This window comes from Mirounga angustirostris, unplaced genomic scaffold (genome assembly GCF_029215605.1).
Source record: "Mirounga angustirostris isolate CCGP_5_RB_7025 unplaced genomic scaffold, mMirAng1.0.hap1 SCAF_8, whole genome shotgun sequence".
Classification (NCBI taxonomy): domain Eukaryota; kingdom Metazoa; phylum Chordata; class Mammalia; order Carnivora; family Phocidae; genus Mirounga; species Mirounga angustirostris.
This window is the reverse complement of record NW_026991716.1, coordinates 133,274,796-133,287,683: the sequence shown is the minus strand read 5'-3', so window position 1 is coordinate 133,287,683 and position 12,888 is coordinate 133,274,796. Positions and strand designations below refer to the sequence as shown.

Below are 12,888 nucleotides of genomic sequence, written 5' to 3'. Positions count from 1 at the left end.
ACCTGACATTATGGATAAAAGCAGCCCACAGCCTCATTAGTCATGGAGTAAAGGATATGCAACTCCTAGAGAGCACTATGAACATGGATGGGGCTATGGGAAGTGAGCGATTATAGAAGGCCAGAGGGACTGGGGAAGACTTCCTACAGGGTGGGATAGTTGAACTATACCTTGAAAGAAAAGAAGAGGAGGGAGGGAATGGCAAACCAGATGAAGGAAATAGAATGAGGAAAGGCACAGAAGCAGACATGCACAAGTTGATCAGGGAATGACAAGACTCATCAGACATGGTGGGAGCAGTCCATGGAGAGTTGGAGGAGAACATAGCTGAACGTGAAATAAGGTCTCATAATGACTCTGCATGTTCTGAGAAGAAAGTTTCTGAATTTTAAAAACATGCTAATTACTATACCATCTCCTGAGACTTAGTGTGGGATTCTGGGAATGTGTCTGGGTTTGTTAGAGCAGTTATGGGTCAGAAAAAATGGAATAAAGTGGCTGATTGAAATCAAATGGCGAACTGAACTCATTTATTGAAGGGAATGGGCTGAAAACAGAAGGGTTTATAGACTTTGGAATAAAATTATATTTAAAAAAAATGAGTTCAGGTTCAGTCAGAATTACCAGAGACTGATTCAGTAGTTCAGGAAATAAGTTGACTTTTATCTTGTTCTGTGTTGAAATCTTGTTAATTAGACTTAAATTAAAACTAAATGGACATGCCCTACTTTAAAAAAGGCACAGTTAAATGACGGGTGTTCCGTAGAATAAAGTTGGGTTAGTACAATTGTTCTTGAACTGTCAAGGTTGAAGCCTGTCCCCTTAGGAAAATAATTTCAATAAATATCTAAAAGGTGATTCATTGTTTAAGAGTTGACATTTGCGTCTTTCATCCATTTTGAGTTTATTTTTGTGTGTGGTGTAAGGAAATGGTCCAGTTTCATTCTTCTGCATGTGGTTGTCCAATTTTCCAAACACGATTTGTTGGAGAGACTATCTTTTTTCCATTGGACATTCTTTCCTGCTTTGTCAAAGATTAGTTGACCATAGAGTTGAGGGTCCATTTCTGGGCTCTCTCTTCTGTTCCATTGATCTGTGTGTCTGTTTTTGTGCCAGTACCATACTGTCTTGATGATGACAGCTTTGTAATAGAGCTTGAAGTCCGGAATTGTGATGCCGCTGGCTTTGCTTTTCTTTTTTAACATTCCTCTGGCTATTCGCAGTCTTTTCTGGTTCCATACAAATTTTAGGATTATTTGTTCCATTTCTTTGAAAAAAGTGGATGGTATTTTGATAGGGATTGCATTAATGTGTAGATTGCTCTAGGTAGCATTGACATCTTCACAATATTTGTTCTTCCAATCCATAAGCATGGAATGTTTTTCCATTTCTTTGTGTCTTCCTCAATTTCTCTCATGAGTATTTTATAGTTTTCTGAGTACAGATTCTTTGCCTCTTTGGTTAAATTTATTCCTAGGTATCTTATGGTTTTGGGTGCAATTGTAAATGGGATCAACTCCTTAATTTCTCTTTTTTCTGTCTTGTTGTTGGTGTATAGGAATGCCACTGATTTCTGTGCATTGATTTTATATCCTGCCACTTTACTGAATTCCTGTATGAGTTCTAGCAGTTTTGGGGTGGAGTCTTTTGGGTTTTCCACATAAAGTATCATATCATCTGCAAAGAGTGAGAGTTTGACTTCTCCTTTGCTGATTTGGGTGCCTTTTATTGCTTTTTGTTGTCTGATTGCTGTGGCTAGGACTTCTAGTACTATGTTGAATAGCAGTGGTGATAGTGGACATCCCTGCCGTGTTCCTGACCTTAGGGGGAAAGCTTTCAGTTTTTCCCCATTGAGAATGATATTCGCTGTGGGTTTTTCATAGATGGCTTTTATGATATTGAGGTGTGTACCCTCTATCCCTACACTCTGAAGAATTTTAATCAAGAAAGGATGCTGTGCTTTGTCAAACGCTTTTTCTACATCTATTGAGAGGATCATATGGCTCTTGTTCTTTCTTTTATTAATGTATTGGATCACATTGATTGATTTGTGGATGTTGAACCAACGTTGCAGCCCAGGGATAAATCCCACTTGATTTTGGTGAATAATCCTTTTAATGTACTGTTGGATCCTATTGGCTAGTATTTTGGTGAGAATTTTTGCATCTATGTTCAGGGATATTGGTCTGTTATTCTGCTTTTTGATGGGGTCTTTGTCTGATTTTGGGATCAAGGTAATGTTGGCCTCATAAAATGAGTTTGGAAGTTTTCCTTCCATTTCTATTTTTTGGAACAGTTTCAGAAGAATAGGTATTAATTCTTCTTTAAATGTTTGGTAGAATCCCTCTGGGAAGCCATCTGGCCCTGGGCTCTTGTTTGTTGGGAGACTGTTGATTACTGCTTCAATTTCCTTAGTGGTTATAGGTCTGTTCAGGTTTTCTATTTCTTCCTAGTTTAGTTTTGGTAGTTTATACATCTCTAGGAATGCATCCATTTCTTCCAGATTATCTAATTTGCTGGCATATAGTTGCTCATAATATGTTCTTATGTGAGAACATATGTGAGACAGGAGTTCATCAAAATCCTAGAGGAGAACACAGGCAGCAACCTCTTCAACCTCAGACACAGCAACTTCTTCCTAGAAACATCGCCAAAGGCAAGGGAAGCAAGGGCAAAAATGAACTATTGGGACTTCATCAAGATAAAAATCTTTTGCACAGCAAAGGAAACAGCCAACAAAACCAAAGACAACCGACAGAATGGGAGAAGATATTTGCAAATGACGTATCAGATAAAGGGCTTATATCCAAAATCTATAAAGAACTTATCCAACTCAACACCCAAAAAACAAATAATCTAATCAAGAAATGGGCAGAAGACATGAACAGACATTTTTCCAAAGAAAACATCCAAATGGCCAACAGACACATGAGAAAGTGCTCAACATTGCTTGGCATCAGGGAAATCCAAATCAAAACCTCAATGAGATACCACCTCACACCAGTCAGAATGGCTAAAATAAAAACTCAGGAAATGACAGATGTTGGCGAGGATGTGGAGAAAGGGGAACCCTCCTACACTGTTGGTGGGAATGCAAGCTGGTACAGCCACTCTGGAAAACAGTATGGAGGTTCCTCAAAAAGTTGAAAATAGAGCTACCATACGACCCAGCAATTGCACTACTAGGTATTTACCCCAAAGATACAAATGTAGTGATCTGAAGGGGTACGTGCACCCCAATGTTTATAGCAGCAATGTCCACAATAGCCAAATATGGAAAGAGCCATGATGTCCATCAACAGATGAATGGATAAAGAAGATGTGGTATGTACACACACACACACGCACACACACACACACACACGATGGAATATTATGCAGCCATCAAAAAGAAAAACGAACTCTTGCCATTTGCAATGACATGGATGGAACTAGAGGGTATTATTCTAAGCGAAATAAGTCAATCAGAGAAAGACGTATCATGTGATCTCACTGATATGAGGAATTCTTAATCTCAGGAAACAAACTGAGGGTTGCTGGAGTGGTGGGGGGTGGGAGGGATGGGATGTCTGGGTGATAGACATTGGGGAGGGTATGTGCTATAGTGAGTGCTGTGAATTGTGTAAGACTGATGAGTCACAGACCTGTACCTCTGAAACAAATAGTACATTATATGTTAAAAGAAAAAAAAAAAGATAGTAGGAAGGGAAAAATGAAGGGGGGGAAATTGGAGGGGGAGATGAACCATGAGAGACGATGGACTCTGAGAAACAAACTGAGGGTTCTAGAGGGGTGGGGCGGTGGGTTAGCCTGGTGATGGGTATTAAAGAGGGCACTTATTGAATGGAGCAATGGGTGTTATATGCAAACAATGAATCATGGAACACTACAACAAAAACTAATGATGTAATGTATGGTGACTAACATAACATAATAAAATTTTTAAAAAGTTGACATTTGCATTTTTATGTTTATCTGAGGGCTCAGAAAATTATTTACTAGACTCAGTTAATTTAGTCAATGCCTATTCATTCATCAAGCATTTATACCGAGTCCTTAGTAGGTACTGTTGGTAGGAGGAAGAGAGTCATAGAATCTCCATAGTTAGAATGTCATGAATTTGCTTAAGAATCACAGTAGGAAGATTAAAAAAAAAAAAAAAAATGAAGGGACACTGAAAGATTTTACTTGAAGTATAGTTGACATACAATATTATATTAGTTTCGGGTGTACAGTATAGTGAGTATAGTGATTCAACATTTATATATGTTAAAAAATAACATGTTAAGTATAGTTACCATCTGTCACCATACAGATTCCCTAGGCTGTACTTGTCATCCCTGTGACTTATTTTATAACAGGAAGTTTATACCTCTTAATCCAAAATTAATGGACAGTTTTAAATATTATGTGAGTGTATACAAATTTCATTTTATCAACCACATATATAAATGTGAGAGGGATTGGCGGAAAGAATCACCATCCACATCATATTCCAAGATAAAAATCTGAATCATTCTTAGGTTTTTCTCTCCTTCATTTGCTCCCAAACCACCATACTCAACCTACCACTCATTCAATCTGTCACCAAGATCTACTTAGTCTACTGCTGAAGTGTAATCTGTGTTTTTTTTTCTTTCCTGTTATCTCTGCCTTTGGCTTGTTACCTAGATCAGTGGTTCTCAAAGTATGTTCTCAAGATCCCTGGGGTTCCTGAAACCCTTTTGGGGGGATCTGTGAGATCAGAATATTTTCATTGTAATAAACAATATTTTATTCATACACTCTCATTCTTTAAGGAGTACAAAGTGGTGTTTTTCAGAAGCTACGGAAACTATGATGATGTCACATCTCTGATGGCTAATGGAATATATACTCATGTGTTGTGTTTTAGAATTCCTCAGTTTTAATGTGTACCACAGTAAAAATAGATAATATAACCCATGTAAATGAAAGCTCTTTGCTGTCCTCAGTAATTTTTAAGAGGGTCACGGGGTCTTGAGACCAATAATGTGAGAATCACTGGCCGATGAATGTCTCACCTAACAGGTCCTGCCACTTCTCATGCTTCTCCAGTCTCATCCCTTCCCCTGAGCATCTCACTTTGTCCTCCATGCAGGCCATAGAGTTACCTTTCTGAAACATAGGTCTTGTACTTGCCTTGAGCTTAGAAACATCCAAAGGCTTCACATTTGACACCATAGACTAGCAGTAGAAGGTTGTCACGGTCTGGCCTAAATCTTCTTTACCAGGTTCCATCTCCTACCATATACCATACCACCTGCACCCTAGCCATTTAGCACTAAAGGTGGCTAAAGACAACAATTCAACAAGAATGCTTTTTTATTTTTTGTTTGTTTATTTTTTTCTTAAAGATTTTATCTATTCATTTGAGAGAAAGAGCATGAGCTGGGGGAGAGGCAGATAGAGAAGGAGGCAGACTCCCCACTGAGCAGGGAGCCTGATACGGGGCTTGATCCCAGGTTGGGATCATGACCCGAGCCAAAGGCAGACACCTAACCAACTGAGCCACCCAGGTGCCCATTTGTTTGTTTGTTTATTTATTTATTTATTTATTTATTTAAAAGATTTTATTTATTTGACAGAGAGACACAGCGAGAGAAGGAACACAAGCAGGGGGAGTGGGAGAGGGAGAACCAGGCTTCCTGCTGAGCAGGGAGCTCGATGTGGGGCTCGATCCCAGGACCCTGGGAGCATGACCTGAGCCGAAGGCAGACGCTTAACGACTGAGCCACCCAGGTGCCCCTCATTTGTTTATTTTTTAAGCAGGCTTCACACCCAGCATGGAGCCCAATGCGGGGCTCAATCACACGACCCTGAGACCATGACCTGGGCCAAGATCAAGAGTCAGATACTTAACCGACTGAACCACCCAGGTGCCCTGAGAATGCTTTTTTAATACCTTCTCAAACAAAACGAACCATTTCTTTGTTTATTACAGCTCTATTCACAATTGTCAAGATGTGGCAATGTCCACTAATTGTCCTAAATGTCCATTGACAGATGACTGAATAAAGAAAATTTGGGGGGGTGCCTGGGTGGCTCAGTCATTGGGCGTCTGCCTTCGGCGCGGGTCCTGGTCCCAAGGTCCTGGGATCAAGCCCCACATTGGGCTCCCTGCTCAGTGGGGAGCCTGCTTCTCCCTCTCCCACTTCCCCTGCTTGTGTTCCCTCTCTTGCTCTCTCTCTGTCAAACAAATAAAATTTAAAAAAAAAGGAAATTTGGTATAAATACAATGGTGTATTGTTCAGCCTTAAAAAAGAAAAATTCTTCAATATGTGATAATATGGATGAACTTTTTATAAATAAAATATAAATTTGTTTTAAAGATTTTATTTTTAAGTAATTTCTATATCCAACACAGAGCTTGAATTTACAATCCTGAGATCAAGAGTAGCACACTTGGGGTGTCTGGGTGGCTCAGTCATTAAGCATCTGCCTTTGTCCTGGGATCGAGCCCCGCAATGGGCTCCTGCTCAGCGGAAAGCCTACTTCTCCCTCTCCCACTCCCCCTGCTGTGTTCCTGCTCTCGCTGTGTCTCTCTCTGTCAAATAAATAAATAAAATCTTTAAAAAAAAAAAAAAAGAGTTGCACACTCTACCGACTGAGCCAGCCAGGCACCCCAACATGGATGAACTTTAAGGACATTGTGCTAAATGAAATAAACCAATCACAGAAGTATAAATATTGCATGATTCCACTTATATGAGTTATCTGAAATCAAATGTATGGAATCAAAGAGTGGAATGGCACTTGCCCCTGGCTGGAGGGAGAGGGAAATGGGGAGTTACTAATCAACAGGCATAATATTTCAGTTAAGCAAAGTAAGTCCTAGAGGTTTTCTGTACAATTTTGGATCTATAGTCAATAATATTGTACTGTACTCTTAAAAAATTTGTTAAGAGTGTAGATCTCATGTTAAGTGTTTTACCACAACAAAATAAAATAATAAAATCTTAAATTATTGCCAAATAAAAAAGACCAGCTTCAGAATCTGTGTTCCCAAAGTATAGCGTTTACACCTTTGTCATTTATCATAGTCTGACTTGTATAGTGACGGGGTAAACATGTCCTCACAAATGCTTAGTACATCTTCTTGAAAGCATCTTGTTGAATAATGAAGGGATAAATCCTTGCAATAACTAGATTCTGTTATCTGTGTATGAAAGCATTTTGTAGTAGGTACAGTCAGTGATAAGATTATTAAGCCTGGTTTTTGAACCTATTTACCTTATGAGACATAGAAGGACATTAATCTCATTATTTATAAACCTGTCTTTAAAACAGCATTACTCAGTCTGATTACTCACTTTGTTTATCAAATTAGGTTCTAAATGGCTTTGATCTTTTTTCAATCATATATTCATCTGGAAAGCATGAAGATTTGCCACCACCTAGGTTATTAAAATGAATTGTGTCATATGACCCTGGACTTAATTACAGTTCTGTTCCGTTCTGTTCAGTAAGCACTTATTGAGTTAGCAGCTCTGTAGGTAGCTGCAGATGGAGATGAGTGATACATGGCTCCTGCCTTTGAGAAGCTCACAGGCTAATATGGAAAACATAGATAAACACACCAACACTATACTCATCATGATAAGGGCAATAATAAGGGAAAGAGGTAGGACCCCCCCCCCCAAAATGATTAATTCTCTCTTAGGTTGCTAGTGATGTGATGATAAGGAAAAAGTTTTCAGAGAATGCATCCCTCAAGCTAGGGTCTTGAGGAATTGGAACTTTTTCAATGGTTGGGTGAAGGTTTCAGGGAGGAGGACACTTGTCTCAAGGGAAGTGGTTTAGAGGAAACCGTTGGAGGGGAATGAATAGCAATGAGTCGAGAGCTTGGCCATGAAGGTCTCATTTTTCATGTTTGGACTTGATTCTGTGAGTCCTAAAGGATTCCAAGTGAAGAATTATAAAATTATTTGGAGTAATGACAGCAGGATTGAGTTAAGTGTGTGCCTGCTAAGGGTACTACTTTGGAGGGCCCACACTCATTCAAGTATTTAAGTTTTGGTATATTTATTTTGAAAAATCAGGCTACAGCACTTTAGATCTTATTTCATAAATGTATGTTTTTAAAAAGGGTAATTTCTTACCCTAAGGCTTTCATTTATTTTACAAATATTTGTTGAGCTCTTACCATGTATCAGACACTCTTCTGTGTACTTGGGAAACATCAGTGAGCAAAATAGACAAAGATGCCTGTCCTCATGCATTGTGTATTCTAGTTTTCTTAATCCATAGTCGGTGTTGAGGATTTGGGTGAACACACTATGCAGATATTTGGGTGGGAAGGGGACAGTGAAGTTAAAGCACAGTAAGTAACTGCTCTTCCCCTCTTCCCTAAGGAACTCCTTCCTGAGAGGTATGCTTTTAGGAGGGTGTTGAGGTGAAAAAAGTGTGGCAAGCCAGGAGGTCAGGGGCTACAATAGGCATTTGCTTTTTCTCCTAACCACCTCATCAGTGATTTAAAAAAAAAAAAAGTCCTTGTTGTTGTTAGAACAGTTTGAGATGTGCAGAATAATTGAGAAGATAGTATAGAGAATTCTCATGTAACCTTACCCAGTTTCCCCTATTTTAACACCTTACGTTATTAGTATGGTGCCTTTGTTACAATTAATGAACCAATGTCGATACTATTATTATTCACTTAAGTTCTTACTTTATTCAGATCTCATTAGTTTTTACCTAATGTCTTTTTTCCTGTTCCAGGATTCCACCCAGAATGCCTCATTAAATTTAGGGGGTGCCTGGGTGGCTCAGTTGGTTAAGCATCTGCCTTCGGCTCAGGTCATGATCTCAGGGGTCCTGGGATCGAGCCCTGCATCAAGGCTCCCTGCTCAGTGGGGAGTCTGCTTGTCCCTCTCCCTCTGCTGCTCCCCCTGCTTGTGCTCTCTCTCAAGTAAATAAATAAAATCTTAAAAGAAAAAAAAAAAGAATGCCTCATTAAATTTAGTAGCCATCTCTTAGGCTCCCCTTGGCTGGAGAGTTTTTCAGCTTTCCTAGTTTTAGAGAGTTTTGAGGAGTACTAGTGAGGCATTTTGTAGAATGTCCTTCCATTGGGATTTACTTTATGTTTTTCTCATGATGAGATTGGGGTATAGTTTTTTGGAAGGTAGACCACAGATGTGCAGTACCATTCTTATGACATCATATTGAGGGTCCATGCTGCCATCATGACTTACCACTGTTGGTGTTGACCTTGGTCACTTTGCTGAGCTAGTGTCTGTCAGTTTCTTCACAGAGAAGTTACTTCTGCTCCTCCATTTCCACGCTGTCCTCTGGAAAGGAAGTCACTGTGAGCAGCCCACACTTAAGGAGTAGGGAGTTATGCTTCACCTCCGTTAGGACGGAATAGCTACATAAATTCCTTGGACTTCTGCACAAGAAATTTGTCTCTTCTCCCCCACTTATTTATTTATCATCAGTGATTTTTTTTTTTTACAATTACCATGAATCACATACTCCGTAAACAGATACTGAATGCCTACTATATGCAAGGCATTAACAACACATTTTTAAAAAGATTTATTTAAGAGAGAGAGTGCATGGGCATGTGCGTGCACAAGTGGGGGAGGGGCAGAAAGAGAGGGAGAAGGACAGAATCTCAAGGACTCCCTGCTGAGCACATAGCCCCATAAGGGGATCGATCCCATCATCCTGAGATCACTACCATGACCATGATCATGATCTTGATCAAAATCAGGAGTCAGTTGCTTAACTGACTGGACCACCCAGGTGCCCTCTAATAACACATTTTTACTGAACAATATTTATTTTGGTTTTCTCAGAAACAACTACCTAGAAATGGAGAAATCTGATTTCCTGCTTTGCCTCTGACATTACCTTCCTAGGAGGTTTCGTGCAAGTAATTTCACACCCAAGCCTCAGTGTCTTCTTTTGGAAAATTAGATGGTTGAAAGGGGTTAATTCGAACATTTTTTTTCCAGGTTTAAAATTGTAGGATTATATAATATATTCAAAGAAACAGGCTTCAAGTTGTCTGCAGAAGGGAATTATTAATATCTGCCGTGGGCTGGCCCACCTCAAATGAAATCTGTGTGTAAAATCTTCCTTGTCTCTTGCCTCAGGGAATGTATCTTTTGTCTGGTATATTTTCTTATGACTCAGAGTTAAAATATATATACACAATGAAAATATCAAATGGATGAAGTTAACCTTGTTAGTAGTATGTTTTATGACCAAAAAAAGCCAGACTATTAGCAAATGACTGATTTATGGGCTTAATAGAAACCACCGCCTATGGAAAAAGTAACATGGAATAAAAACAAAGCAAAGGAGTTTGGAATTTATTCTAATCCCAGATTGAGGTGGTAGAGTCAAGGAAAGGCTCTTGTGGACTCTTCCTCACTGTTATCTCTGTTGGGAATAAGATAAACAAGAAAAAGTGAGAAAAGCTGATGAAACCTGAGGATGAGAAGCACTGTTTAGGTTTGAGAGAAGAATATAAACATTCATTACTTGCTTCTTAGAATGTTCCTCTTTGGCCGAAAGGAAGGAGGCTCTAGGGGGAGGTCTCAGGATAGAGTGCCAGTTGGCTCTTGGCTTCATTTTAGGAAAAAGGGGAAGTCACTTTTTTCTACTCCTGCCCTTTGCAAACTTAATCAGGCTTTCTTGGGCAGCTGGAGCCTTTCTTTTCACTGATGAATGTCTTTTAATGCTTTTCTTGCCAATGCTATTATGAATGTTCTTTCCAGTGTTTTCTGGGAAGATTTATTCTTGTAAATTCAATAGTTGTCAAGGTAAATTGTAGTCTAATGTAATTTAAAGACCCAAAGACCCCAGGCCTGGCCTTGCCCCATGCTCCCTTCCTATTGCCAGTTTTACTTCTTTGGGCATGTCTGGTACCATCCCCAAGCTACAGTTCCTCCTGCTGGACACAAGGAACACTTTACCTGCCTATTCCCGAATGACAGAGATGGCCTCTGGAGGTCTCTTCCAAGTCTGTGTTTCCTGGAGCGGCAGATCCAAAGCTCTTAAGGTCAGTGCTGAGGTGAGTCAACCAGTGTCAAGTTTTCAGAGCATCTAGGACATGCAAAGTGCTATACTAAGCATTATTGAGGAGAGGTAAGTCAACTAGAGTCCCCAGGAACTTAACAGTTTTTTATGGGAAACACATTTAGAACAAGTCTAATCCAAAGCAGCCTAGATGAAGGCTGCAGCGGGAGGATTCTGCCCTCTCCCCTGCAGACTCAGCGGCTCTACTATGCTGGAAGCAGGGAGCGATAGAGGTGGGGAAGGGAGAGGAGGAGATACTGCAAGGAGCGCTGAGTGATGCATATTTTTCCGTTTGGCAATAGTTGTGGGGACACAGAAAGGTGACTCCAACCCCTTAACACCAGCATAGGCCTTTTTCAGCTTTGTTTTTCTGTCCCGTGGCCTCCAGGCTCAAAAGCAGCAGCTGCAGGAGGAAGACTGAAGAGAAGGGGCTGAGGAAGTCCCTGGCATGTCTCTCTGTGTCAGGAGCATGTCAGTGTCTCTCAGCCAGAGTCGGCAAATGGGTGGTGCCCCACTATGGGCCTGTGAAGAAGAGGCCTTCTGTGCTGATGAGGAGTAAATTGGCCCATGACTGCGTGGGAGGGGTGGGTGTGAATGAGACAGGCTGTCAGCTAAGGGCTCTGAGGCAGGGCACCTGGTCTCTCTAGGTAGACGGGGTGAGGGGAAGGGGCAGGCATCAGGCACAGGGCTAGGTGATTTTCCTGACGACTAATTTATTTATTCTGCATGAGATTGGTGTTAATATTCCCATTGTACTGATGTAAAAACAGGAGGTTTCTGAGGCCTTAAATAATTTACCTTAGTTCCCAGAGTTAAGGACAAAGCCAGGATTAAAAACGGGACCTGTGTAAATCCATAACCCACACTTTTTCTGTTGCCCACAGTGCCTTCTGTGATGACCTATTCTGTATTATTCGAGTGATGCCTGAACAGCCCTCTCAATCCTGGAACGGGAAGGCCAATGGGGGAGTTTCTTCCATCTATCTACCTGATGTGCAGTAGCAGTTCCATTATGGGACATTCATTTTTTTAAGGTTAATAAGAATGATCTCTCTTCAGCCTGTCTCCTAAAGGAATGCCATGTCAATATGATTACTCACTTCATTGAGTATCAGCCATCTCCTCCCACCCTGCCCTTAACTAGTGTCAAAAACTGATGATTTGAAGTTTTACCCTCCTTCCACGTTAATGTTAGTCTGTTAGGGTTTTGTGGGTAATGGCAGAAGTCATGAAGCTCCAGGGTCAGAGACAAAGGACTGAATTACACATGGCACAGTAAACAGCAGGAGCACCAGCATGTTTGTGTCCATTCCCTTGTCCCCCAAGTCCCACAGGGGGCAATATGGAGGGTCTGGGTAAATGCTGCACAGGTGGTGGGTTTGAGTCACAGCTGGGGAATACTGAGCTTGAGGAACCCGCCATTTTTAGCAAGCAGGAATAAGACTACTTTTTTTATATGGAGGTAGACATGACCTCACCCCCAAGGTTGCTCATTGCAAACATGATTCTGAGAATGATCTGAGTAAAGAGAAATCAGGGCTTGCATTCTTGGCATTCTCAAGAGTGTGAGAGACCCTCTGAATACTCTCCTAATAAGCAACCCCTTGGTCCTATACAGTCTTGACTTTTGGCAAATTTTCACTTAAATATGTTACTACATTGGCTCTTCTGATTAATCTGACTGACAAATGCTAGAGCCAAATTCATCAATTTTCTTTCATATAGACTTTCATTAAGGGTATGGTGAACAGGACTCTGATACTTGCAGTATTCACCTCAACCATACTCCCCAGGATTCAACCAACTGCAAGTAGGTCCTAGGGAGACTGGTGGATGTTTTTGTTT

General features: G+C 40.5%; 1 long non-coding RNA gene across 1 annotated transcript in view; it reads left to right on the top strand.

Annotated features, from left to right (window-relative positions):
* Positions 1-5,763: 5,763 nt before the first annotated feature.
* Positions 5,764-12,888, top strand: part of LOC135365630 (uncharacterized) — a 40,188-nt gene continuing 33,063 nt past the window's right edge. The window contains exon 1 of the long non-coding RNA XR_010413813.1: positions 5,764-12,077. This is a non-coding gene — a long non-coding RNA (uncharacterized LOC135365630). The remainder of the gene's footprint in view (positions 12,078-12,888) is intronic.